General features: G+C 42.0%; 1 protein-coding gene across 1 annotated transcript in view; it reads right to left on the bottom strand.

The window, feature by feature from the left end:
- The window catches only part of Morc1 (MORC family CW-type zinc finger 1), a 192738-nt gene that overhangs the window by 17542 nt on the left and 161915 nt on the right, over nt 1-13281 (bottom strand). The gene's annotated exons all lie outside the window — the stretch shown is intronic.

The raw sequence follows: 13281 nt of genomic DNA, 5'->3' as shown, positions 1-13281 counted from the left end.
AAAAAAGGTTTTCATTTTAAGCTGTGTGAAAACAATGGCCAGAGTCCAGCAATGGCTGGCAAAGCAGCAGCCCTGTCGGAGAAGGGAGGCCATGAGGTGCCGGCACAAAACTAGGCATGAGTTTCCAAGGTTGCGCATGGTCACTGGAGACAGCTACACTGGTGCGCCCTCCCAGAACAACTGTCTTTGCAATGGCATGCTCACTCCTGTTATATCCAGAGGGTGTTTTCTAAAAGTCCTCCTTCCTTCCGAAATTGATCTTGTACATGGTGGTAACAGTGCCTCCAGCAAATGAGTCAAGCATTTGATTCACCAGGGAAAAATGGGAAGCCCGTGTAGTTTGGACAAGGGTCATCACACACAACCGAGGCAGAGTAGGACCTTAACGTCATTGCAAGAAAAACGGGGGGATGGTGGGGTGTGGCCCGTCTTTAATTCTAGCGCACCGGAATTCTAGTACACCGGAAGCAGAGGTAGACATATCTCATACTCAAACATGTATGAGTTTGAGGTGGGGGGCGGGGGGGATCACTCCTTATATTTATAAACCATGCCCCTCATCACACTGGGAATTCTCCAGGATCCCTTTTACAGGGCTCAGTGGAATCAAACTCAGGTTTCATTTCCAGAAGACAGTTCGGTAGATGAGATGAGGGACATGGGGAAGAGATAAATGAGTATGTCCTTCGGAGGAAGGGCAACAGGACAATGCGTATATCTATCTTGTAAATCTTGCCAAGGTAGGAAAGTAACTAGTTAAAAAATTAATGACTTAAGAAAATGAGACAGCAGAGACACAGCAAAGTTCCTCTCTGTCCCTGTTGAGATCATACTGTGACACGTGCTGTGTGGCCTGCGGACAGCTTGTTCTCTGAAGCCTCTTCACAGTGAGTTTCCTTTGTGCGCCTCACCAACACACACCTGCTCACCAAACACCGTGAGGACAGGACGTCAAGCTGCCTCCTCCCCACTTCGGGCAAACGAAGGCGGATTTGCACGCAACGCTTTGGAAGCTGCACTGTCTGGACGCAGGTTAAACAGGCACACCTGTAGCCTAGCAACTGCGGGACTACAGCTGTCCATCACTTTCCTTCTCTGTCTCATTCAAACAGAGAGAAGAGCTTCTCAGGTAGGGGCAAACGGTTGTTTTCAGCCACTGTGGTCCATTTAAAATACGTCTGAATCCTCTTGAGGAAATCTTGAAAGTGACTTTCAGATGTAAACCTTTCTATATTTCTGACATCATATAAAAGTAATGGTTTTCTCTGATGGATAAGGAAAAGCTACGTGATATCAAGTGTCTCTGGGTTTAGACTGGATAGCTTTTGAGCAGGTTACAAATAGCACAGTATATGGTCCACAACAGTTAACCATGACTGTTAAGACACGCTTAGGAGAATTTTGCATGCCTTCAGTTACCAGTGCTTTATTCAAATGTGCGATGATCCTGTGCGTGTGTTTTGATTGACAAGACCTTGTCCAGTGGAAGTATCCAAGCTGAGCAAAACTGGCATCATTCCCAGCAAAGAGTACTTCCTGTTATTGCTCTCAACACAGACCCAACATGTTTATGTTTTCATTCTGTTAGCATTATTCTAGGAGCACAGCAGTGTTAGGGCTGTCTCCATCAAACACCCATTTGCCCTCTGACACCCATTTTGTTTGTTTGTTTATTCATTTTGGTTTCTAGAGACAGTTTCTGCTCTGTATAGTTCAGGCTGGCCTTGAACTCAGAGATCTGCCTGGCTCTGCCTCCTGTTTGCTGGAACTAAAGGCATATGCTGCCATGCCTGGCTTATTTTCCTTATTCTTAAGATTTAAAGTATAGAAAAGAGTTTTTAATAAATCCCCTGTCTACTTTTTTTGAAGTAACATACTAGACATCTGTATCGGTAATACATTATTATCCCTCACAATAAAGTTATGTTTAGAGGATCTGAATTTGCTCGGGGTAAGACAAGACATTTCATCTTTTTAACATTTTCTTATCTTCTTTAGTCTCTGGTCCTTGGTTTGCACTCTGAACTTTGGAAATATCTGCTAAGATTTTTACTTAAACTATATGACTGATAGCACCTCCCCAAAAGTAAATGAGATTATTCTTCAGTCTTGGTGTGAGTTTAAAAGTACCCGAGCTTCAATTATGTCAGCAATGACCAGGGTGGGACTTACAAGTACTCCAAAAGATGAATGGATCAGCATAATTCTGTGTCCAGCCTTGCCCGGCTGGAATAAACTCACTCTAATTAGACACGCTCGTCCCCTTCATTGGCTGTGATACTACAGAATGACTGGACCCCAAGAAACCTCCCTGATTATACACATGAATAGGAAAACCACACACGAAAAGAAAAGTACCACAACAACCCTTTCTCAACATCCAAAATACCATAGGAAAAGGAGGGCGGAGGTAGTAGGGCCTGCCCCAACCCATTAAGAGAAACCTACTTCCCCCTTTCACAAGAATAGAATCTGAATTTTATTGCTCAGGTCTAGGGTGGCAACTTGACACTGCAATCTATTCTGGTAATGGTAACCTCACCTGCTGTTGTCCCCTCCCATAGTGCATTGTTTATCATTTTTATTGGTTAGCTTGACTATTCTCTTGAGCTCCAAGGAAAACAAAATAAAAACAAATAAGAACAGCAAAAACAAAACTCTAACAAGTCCATTTCCTTCTTTTTATTTTATCCTAAGCATATCTGTCCTGACATTGGGCATTTTTGTCCATAGTTTGAAGAGTCCCATTCCTCCACCAAACTATCAAAGATTTAAAGAATAAAAAAGTTTGCTTTAGTTAACTTGACCATGATGATCTTTCTCTTTAAATCTTTGATAGTAACATTTCAGGCACAGGTTCCCAATGCATCTGAGATTTGTGTTTCTCTATTTAATAATAATAGCCCCTGTGCAATAGAACTCCCCCCCCCCAATAAAAAGCTATTTAGGTAGAAGCCCTACTGCCTTCCATATATACCCAAAAAGAGGGCCCCATTCTAAATGCCTCCTTTGAGAAAGTCCACTAAAAGTCAGCCCCTCCCTGAGGATGACATTCAGGCTACATAAAACTTGGTAGCCATATTTGCTATGTGATTCCTCCCCTTCCTTTCCAGGTGTCATCCAGGAGTTGCTTTACTTTTCTCAGATTAAACCTGGAATTACTAATTCGGCCAGATCTGATTTATTTCATCCATTGTGGCATTACTATTGGGGGACTTAAACTTATAAAAAGCCAGTCATCAAATGGCAGCCACACCAAATGGTAGACAAGAACCTGAAACTGTTTAAAAGAACCCAAAAGCAAACAGAAAAACAAAGTCTATGGCAGACTGATAAAGGAGAAATTTACCAAGGGCCAAACTTTCTTGAGACTGCAAAACAAAGTCCGCAAGTATGTGCTTTGTTCTGCTTGAACAAGGAGAGGTAAAAAGCAGCAGAGGTGGGTTAGGTGAGAGGATAGGTAGAGGATCCTTTCCTCTTTAATAATCAACCTAAAAGAGGCAATTAGGCAAAAAGTAGTGGGGCATGCTTTTCCAGCATGCCACTTAGCAGAGGCAGGCAAATGTGGATGAGTTCTGGACCAGCCTGGTCTAAAGCCACACAGTGAAGGCTTGTCTCCAAAAACAAAAACAAACAACAGAAAAGAATGGAGTATAAAAGAACAAAAATCAAATTAATAGTTAAAGAGTAGAAAATAGAAAAAGGAGATTTATTCAATGTGGCTACATTATGAAGGGGAACAAAGTGATCTGGTGGCACCCTAAGTACATCTCTAGGGTCCTGACATAAGGCTCGGCTTAAAAACAGAAGGCAGGAAATGTAACTATAGTCTAGCAAGTCCCTGCCTACCACTGTCTCAGCTTCCCATCTTTCCTTTTAAATTTTAAATCTTTCTCCATGAGAACAGTTCCTCCAGGGGATTCACCCAGGGTTTTACCCACTTCCTCTCTCTGCAGATTTCTAGGGAAATTCAAATTTTCTCAAGTCCATTGTTTCTGATGGCCTACAGAGAAGCCGGTGTCTCTCCAGAAAGTGTTTATTCCTGCCATGCAGGCCAGTGACAATATCAGCTGATCACTTTGTAAAGTCTCTGTGTAAAAAGACTGAGTCTGGAGTAAGAGCGGACAGGGTAGGGTACCACAGGCTGTGCAGCGCCTGTTGCTAGGAAACTCGGGAAGTGGAAGGCATCATTTTATCTGGTTTTTTTTCTTCTTTTCTTTTGTGCCTTTGCCCCCACTGGGTACGTATATAATTGTCAAGGACTTAAAAAGGCACTGGACAAGAAGATGCCCTTCTGCCAAATTCAACATGCCATTTTTCCTCTTTGCAGTTAATGGCTTTTGTTATAGACCCCTCCTCTTCACACATTTATTCTTCCACTGAAGTTGAGTTCATAATGTGGCTTGAGCCCTGGTGTGGTGTGAAGTTCAAAAGCCTGCCTTTTGCAACCTATTTCCTGCAACATGGGAATGCTCCTCAATAAATAAAAAGCCAAATACTCAATATCACGTGATATAAATTCTGAGACAAAAAAGAACAGTGAGAAAGAAGACTATAGGGCCCTACATAATCTGACCCAGCGGATCCTTATTCTCTGTCCCTTTCCCTCCACTTCTCATTTGTGGCCCCCTCCCCACCAATATTCCTGCCACCCTCTGCTCTCAAGGGTCATCGGCTTGCATCTGGGGACTTGTTTGTTCCTCCTGCATCCATCCTTTCTTCTAGCACCCACTCGATGCCACCACCCTTGAGCATCCTACCTAAAATAACAGCTCACACTGGCACACCCAACCAAGATGGGCCTATCCTGCTTCCCTCATTTTCTCCTGAGCACTTAACAGCACCTGCCGTTCAACATACTCACTCGTCCAGCTATGTACCATCAGATCCTGGCCCCACATATCAGGTCCAAAGGGAACCCCAGTTCCCCCCAAAGCAGTGAACAACCCCAAAATGACAGTCTTAACCCAGCTCAAGCGGCACTACAAAAGGATTGCTGGCAAACACTCTCATACAAAATTACGCAGGAACCTGGAAAATGAGTTTTCTGTCTGCCAATAAAAGCCCCTCCTTTGTTTTCCCTCGCCTAGAGATTCTCCACTCACGTGTGTGTGTTGTATATGTCAAAGTCCATGTTAGCATTCTGACCCCTCTCCTCCCCTGCTCTACCCTAAGCTCTTGGGCTGCTTCAGTTCACAGCTTCTCTACTCCCCAGAGACTCATTCTACTCTCTTTATGACTTTTCCTGCTCCTGCCTCTCTCACCCCAAGATAGCCTTGGCAGTTTGGAATAAACTTGTCCTCTTCCACCCACAAAGTTCAGTTCAGCAATTTCTTTACTGTGCCCTTTCTTACACCACACACTGTCACCTTCACAACGACAAGGAGTGAGCATTGTCACAAAACTGTCTTCTCTGCTGGATCCCCAGTAGCTAGGTCAATAACTAACAACACACAAAACTTTGAAAAGACGTGTGTGCTGTTCGATAGTTGTGGTAGGAACGGTGTGTGAAACGAAGTTCGGGAATCAGATCTAAGAAGGAAAGCTTGGATTTACACTGTTTTCTTCTTCTCTTTCCTTTTTTATCACAGGACTTACATTACATGACATTATGTCCCATTCTTACATTATTGTTGAATTAGTATTTATTAGAGTGTTAGAAGACATGAAAGGAACTGAGGGCAGGCGTTGAGAACTCCAAAGATGCTAGCTCCAGGCATCTAGGGCTCTGGGGCCACAGTCAAGATACTGAATGTTGTCTAAGAATGAGGAGCTGTCAGAAAAGTCAGGACAGGAAAAGTGCTTCACGTGACCTATAGTTCAAATGGGACACTCGGAGTTTCAGACTGTGGATGCCAAGAGGAATATTGAGATTGTTAATGCGGCTTCTGTAGCTGCTCTAGAAGAGACGGTGTTGGCCAGAGTGGTCACTGTGGAGGCAGCAAAAAAGTCTGACTCAACAGGACTGGTTGTGTGCTGAATGCAGGGTCTAAAAGGTGAGGTACTGAGGAAGAGCCCAAGCATCTTCCACCTGTCATTGCATGGTGGTGACACTTCTGAAGTTAAAGGAACATGAATATCCTCTTGGAATTCTTTCGTTCCTGTATGTTCTGTCTCAACTCTCCCTGGGTGAGTTATTCTTAGGCTCTACCCTCAGTCTCTTCATGTACCGATTTCAGCTGCAGAGGGACAGGCTGCCTTGTCTTATGTGGACATCATCACTGCCTGCTTTTCATACTTGCTCTGGGTATTTCCATCTTGTCTGATTCAAAGGAAACTCTAATTCCCCAAGCCCCCAAAGGCAGTCTATATATGCGAAAAGAGCTAAAGCTGGACTGTAGGATTCCTGGTGGTTAGAAAAAGCCAGAATTCCTTGGGAACTTATGAAACTGGCTTCCATTTGCCAAAGCAGTCATGTCCCTTACCTCTGGAAGAAGGAAGATATGGCCCTCCAGTGACATATACCTGGGGCTGCCATGCCACCTTAGACTCCCTCAGTTTCTACTCACAGGTACTTGTTACAAATTTTGAAACGTGTAACAAGCCTCCTGGCCTTTGTCTCTTCACAGCTACTCACCCTCCTTTTAGCCTGTTATTCTCTGATGGGGGAGAATCTTCTGTTTTGTGTTAATTTCATTGGTTAAATAAAGAGACTGCCTTAGCCCTTTAATAGGACAGAAAATTAGGTAGGCAGAGTAGACAGAATAAAATTCTGGGAGAAAGAAAGCCGAGTCAGGCAGTCGCCATGATTCTCCCACCCGACACAGATGCAGGTTAAGATCTTTCCTGGTAAGCCACACCTCGTGGTGCTACACAGATTATTAAATATGGGTTAAAGCAAGATGTGAGAATTAGCCAATAAGAGGCTGGAACTAATGGACCAGGCAGTGTTTAAAAGAATACAGTTTCCGTGTAATTATTTCCGGTAAAGCTAGCCAGGTGGCAGGAAGTGGCCTGCCGCTCCTATCACTACAATTCCCTACAGTCCTGGCACTTTCTTACTCTCCCTGCACCATCACCGTTTTTCTCTCCTGCGTCCCCAGCCCTGGCCATGACTAGTCCACTTCTGTCTCTGCTCTAGACTCTTCCAGACACCTCTGTCTGTTCTCTCTCATAGCCACAGTAAAAGCCATAACCATACCATGGAGCAACCACATTGGCAGCTTCTTTACTGTACCCCTCACCTACACAACTGACCCCACATTTAATACAAATATCTTACTGATACCTCAGTGCTATAGTGGCCACCAAGCAGATTCCTCGGGTCATCTGTTCCTGCCTCATGTATGGCACCCATTTGTCTCAACCCTGCTTTATTATTAGTCGTTCATACTCTTTACCACAGTGTGCAATTTTTCTCTCTAACATTTTTTATGTCGTCTTCTTCCTTATATTATTTTCAGGCAGTGAGATTTTACTTGAATTTTAATTTGTTTTGTCTAAGTTTTGTTAACTTTTATTTTGAATTTAGTCATTATCACTGTCTGATAAGGTTTTGGAAACAAAATCTCCACAATTAACAAAAACACAACGAAGACTTCCTACAGGATCTGCCTCCTGAACATTTCAAGCATAAAGTCTTTGACTTCCCAAACCCTTCTCAATGGGATTCTGAGCTAATAAGTCATATTTCACTTTTTTTTTTGTAGAGAACATTTCTGTTATAACCTAAGGTCCAGCCAGGAATTTCCTAGAAAGACCACAGAAAGTCCTGTTTAGACAACTTTGCCCACACAAAGCTTCCACCAGCAATGCTCCCTCACTTTTCCTCTCTGAAAATTTGTAACCATTATAAAAGACAAATATAAGTCTTGCTCCTCCACATGTCTTTACCATTTCTTCAGTATAGTTGTTCTTCCTTCTTCTCAAAAGCTACTGTGAACATACACTACTGCTACTGCTTTTGGAGTCAAGCAACTATGATGCAACTATGACTTGGAAAACACCAGACCATGCAGCAGCCTTAATTCATTATTATTATTATTATTATTTATTATCATTCATATACTTTCAATTCTTGCCATTATATTTCAAAGAAGAACTCACAGTTTGGTTTAACCCCCCACCCTCAAATCTAAGACTGCTAAAAAATACTGAGAATTGTATTAAGAAATAATGGAAATACTTCTACTTAGCAAAACTATAAATCAATTTAAAGTTGACACTAAACATCTCCTTCACAGGTACCCAGCTGTGGCAACAGAAGTGTGTTGTGTCATCCCTGTCTGGCATTTTCCCCTTTTAGCCTTCTGGTTTACAGTTCCAGGATTTACAGCCTCTGGGGTCACCCCCACCTGCCTTAGCCCATATTCTCTCTACAGAATTTTGCTTCCTCTGCTTCCTTCTAGATTATCCAAAGAAGACTGAATCTCGCTCCTTCTAAATTACACAAGGTAGCTTTAATAGATACCTTTCATTTGACACAGAATTATCTTCATTTCATCATAACCAATTATGCCATTCACTCCTGTATCAACCATGACAGCTGGTGATATTATTCTTACTTTACTTACTAAATGCAAGCCACTGAAGGTGGAGATTTGACAAAACCGACAAGCAGTGTGTGGGTCAGAATTGGAAACTGCATCTTCTCTTAGGCCACATAATGTCACCTTCCCATAATGCAATGCTCCTCATGGGATATGGGTAAGTGTATGTCTTAATTTTCCCATTTCTTTGGGGCTATGGTTATCCACTTTATTTGCTGTTCTGGCATGACACGGCTTAGCAACTCACCTTCATGAGTGACCCTGGCTGCTGACAGTGCACGCACAGGTCCCCACTGCTTAACTGCAGTCTAAGTCACCTATGAGGTGCTCCTTTGAGTGTTTCACATTCACCCTGTGGCTGTCTGCACACTCTGCTGTGTGCTGATGGATGATTCAGGGGAGGTGGAGTGTAGAATAATTGTCCTTGAAGCCCTTGGGCATCGCTGGACTGTTTCTCATGAAAGGGTTCTCAAGGAATGGTTTGGTACTGTTAGAAACCCCAGTCCTTTGCAGGGTTGCAGGAAGACAAACAGAAAGGTTGGTTAAGAAATGGTTTTCTTCACCAGAAAGTGGAAAGATCTCCCATGCTCTTGGGTAGGTAGAATTAACATAGTAAAAATGGCAATTTTACTTAAAGCAATCTACAGGTTTGGTACAACGCCCATAAAAATCCCAACAAAATTCTTCACATACCTAAAAAGAACAGCACTCAATTTCATATGGAAAAGAAAAAAAACAGAATAGCCAAAACAATCCTGAACAATAAATCACATCTCTGACTTCAAACTCTACTATAGAGCTACAGTACTGAAAAGAGCCTGGTTTTGGCATAAAAACAGACAGAAGGACCAATGGAACCAAATCAAAGACCCAGATATTAATCCACATACCTACAAACACCTGATTTTTGTCAAAGAAGCAAAAAATATCAAATGGAAAAAAGAAAGCATATTTAACAGATGGTGCTGGCACAACTGGATATTAACATGTAGGAGAATGAAAGTAGATCCATATCTTATCACCCACCATGCACAAAACTAAAGTCCAAATGGATCAAAGACCTCAACATAAAGCCAGCCATACTGAACCTCATAGAACAAAAAGTGGGAAATACACTTGAACACATTGGCACAGGAGACCACTTCCAACATATAACCCCAGTAGCACAGACACTAAGAGAAATAATTAATAAATGGGACCTCCTGAAACTGAGAAGCTTCTGTAAAGCAAAGGACATGGTCAACAAGATAAAACAACAGCCAACAGAATGGGAAAAATCTTCACTAAACCTACATCAGATAGTGAACTGATCTCCAAAATATACAAAGAACTCAAGAAATTGGTCATCAAAAGAACAAATAATCCAATAAAAAAAATGGAGTACAGACCTAAACAAAAAACTCTCAACAGAGGAATCTTAAATGACTGAAAGACACTTAAGGAAATGTTCAACATCCTTAGCCATCAGAGAAATGCAAATCAAAACAACTCTGAGATTCCATCTTACACCTGTAAGAATGCCTAAGATCAAAAACACTGATGACAACTTATGCTGGAGAGGATGTGGGGTAGAGGGTACATTCCTGCATTGCTGGTGGGAGTGCAAGCTGGTACAGCCCCTTTGAATATCAGTATGGCGATTCCTCAGAAAATTAGGAAACAACCTTCCTCAAGACCCAGCAATACCACTTTTGGGTATATACACACACAAAAAAAAAATGCTCAACTGTATCACAAGGACATGTACTCAACTGCTAGTCTTCTCAAGCGTCCTTATTCCCCTCTCCCATTCCCACAGCCCCACAATGACAATCGTTCTACTGCTACAGGACAATCAGATGCAATAGGGAGTTGAGTCAAAGCAGAAACTCATTTAATGGTATCAGGGAGGAGATTATATAGGGTTGTGATGGGGTAGAGAAGATTGAGATGGGTTGAGGCAGAGTAAGGAACAAGGGCCAATAATATTCTGCCATGCTAGTGATGGCTGGGCAGAGGCAGGTCTAGGTCGGGATGTGCTGAGTCACTCACATACAGAAGTCATGGCCAAAAACAGGTCTCCAAACTCGAGCTAGACTCAGGAAGTTACACTATGCCTCACACCTGGGCCTCATGAGGCCCAACATTCAACTATATTTGTAGCAGCATTGTTTGTCATAGCCAGAACCTGGAAACAACCTAAATGCCTCTCAACAAAAGAACGGATAAGGAAAATGTGGTATATTTACACAATGGAGTACTACACAGAAGAAAAAAAATAATGACATCTTGAAATTTGCAGGCAAATGGATGGAGCTAAAAAACATCATATTGAGTGAGAAAATTCAGACCCAGAAAGACAATCATCATATGTACTCACTCATAAGTGGTTTTTAAACATAAATCAAAGAAAACCAGCCTACAAATCATAATCCCAGAGAACCTAGACAGCAATGAGGACCCTAAGAGAGACATATATGGATTTAATCTACATGGGAAGTAGAAAAAGACAAGATCTCCTGAGTAAATTGGGAGCATGGGACCATGGGAGAGGGCTGAAAGGGAGGGGAGCAGAGAAAAATGTATAGCTCAATGAAATTATTTTTTTAAAAAAAGAAATGGTCCTCTTTTGAAACGAAGGTAACTTCAATATTCTAAAATCTCGTTATCATAGCATTCAGTGTATATGACTGCAATACCGATGAGGTTCCTTAGGAAAACTTATTATGACTCAGAACTGGATTCACTCAGGGGGAATACAGCAGAGTTAGGGATTAATCAGGCAGGGTCTTTGCTAGTCTTTTTCTCTTTATCAGATTTGGAGGTCAGTCACCTTTTAGACTCATCATATAACACTGATGGCCGAAATTTAGTTGCAGTTGTTTTGGGTTGTCCTTTAGGTTGGATTTTAACCAACATAAACCAAGTCTAGACTGACAACTTGTCGGCTCACCTAGTGCTCTTCGGTTTTTACATAAAAGCTCTGTCACTGATCCTAGACATTCAGACAGCCCTGGTGCCTTCAGGGAGCTGGAAGTAACCCCTAATAGAATGACTAAAAATACAGAGCAAATCAGGTGTCCTTGTGAGACTTGGCTTGGCTCTAACCCAGAGAGATACCTCCATCCTCTTGTTCCTTTATCTGCAGATCCTTCTTGGGCCCCAAACTGTGTTGAACTCTATTTTGAATACACGGGTGGTTACATCTTCCCAAACATCTAAAGGCTCCATTGACTCTTAAAACATTTCAGGAAGAATGATCTGTCCATGAAGCTTTTGAAGATGTGGACAGAATCTGTTGACACAACTCCTAAGTTTGGAAATGCTTGAGACAGAAAACAGGTCAGAATATCAAGTATTCATCAAAAAAGATGGCAAAGCATGCACTTTGAACACAGATGATAAAACCATATGCCATTCTGCCCTCAAGACCTGGTCCACAGAGGGAAACGTATCCATCGAGGACAAGAGAGTTAAAAACAAGTCTGATCAAAAGGTCTGTGTGAGGGACTGAAAGAGAGGACTCAGCATCAAGGGAATTTACTGCGTTTTATGGCAGTCACTTGGCAGCTCACCACCACCTGTGACTGTAGTATCAAGGCGTCTGATGCCCCTTCTGATATCCACTGACTCCTGCATACATATGGTGCACATACATAACACAAAGGCACGCACACACACACAATCTATCTAAAAGAATCTCAGCATAATTCACATTAGCTGTGAAGACTGCTGACTTAGGGATGGTTTTTTCAAGGTTGTATAATGTCTCATTAATTGAAATCTAAAGTATCCGTGTGTAAGCATGGTATAGAGATATTTGCTCATGGTTTAGTAAACTACATTTACCTCATACATTTAGACTAGTAGCTGAAAATTAATAACGATCAAAACAGATACAAGGAAATAACAAACACTGACTCCTACTAGAATCTGGATTTTTCTTCATGAAGTTGGATTATGTAGCCCAGAAAGGTGAATTAAGGTATGCATACGCATATTCAAAGTTTGTACTTCTGTCTCCCTTACTTGAGTTTCAGAAAAATTATTCTCACTCGAATTTGGAGATTTTCAAATTGAGCTTTCTTCAAATTTATCATTTGCTTTTGTAACCATCTGTTGGAGTTGACAACTTGGTTATGCCACTGGCATTGAGCAAAGAGCCTTTAGGGAGGAGAGTTTGCAGTTGCTTCATATATTTCATCCTGTGACATGACTTGAAGGAACACTTAACTCTTGGATAGGCTGCTTGCTATTCTCTTCCCATTTCTTCCTCTTATTTGTATTGCTTCTATTATGCATGGTGCATCAATAGCTACTCAGACTGCCTCACTTTTGAGTGCAGCAGTGGGGTGTGGGGGTACTGATAAAACCAGGTCCAGTCCCAGTTCTTGGGTATGGACCCAAGTCCCAAATTTCTGGCTGGAGTCTGGAGTCTAATTGCCAGTTTATCACAGACCAGTGTTCAAGAGTTTTTCTTAAATTTAGCCAAGTCCTTGGCTGAGATGTAAGATGCTGAGCAGTAACAGGGGAAATACAATAGTGTTTACTCAGACACTGAGTCTACTGACAAAAATTGGCATGCTTATAAGAGATGCAATGAAAGAGCTTTTCCTTCTCTCCCAACTGGGAGGAAACGGGACCTATTGGAACTTTACACATAAGTTTGGAAATGTTTGAGACAGAAGAAAGGTCAGAATACCAAGCATTCATCCTTGGATATGACAAAACAATGGATTTACTGGAGTCCAAAGGTAAGACAATACTAGGTCATGGGGAATGCTAGGGGTAAATCTGTGGCTGCAATCATATT

Source organism: Microtus pennsylvanicus, chromosome 1 (assembly GCF_037038515.1).
Source record: "Microtus pennsylvanicus isolate mMicPen1 chromosome 1, mMicPen1.hap1, whole genome shotgun sequence".
Classification (NCBI taxonomy): domain Eukaryota; kingdom Metazoa; phylum Chordata; class Mammalia; order Rodentia; family Cricetidae; genus Microtus; species Microtus pennsylvanicus.
Note: the sequence above shows the minus strand (reverse complement) of the source record. Positions and strands in the feature narration are given on the sequence as shown.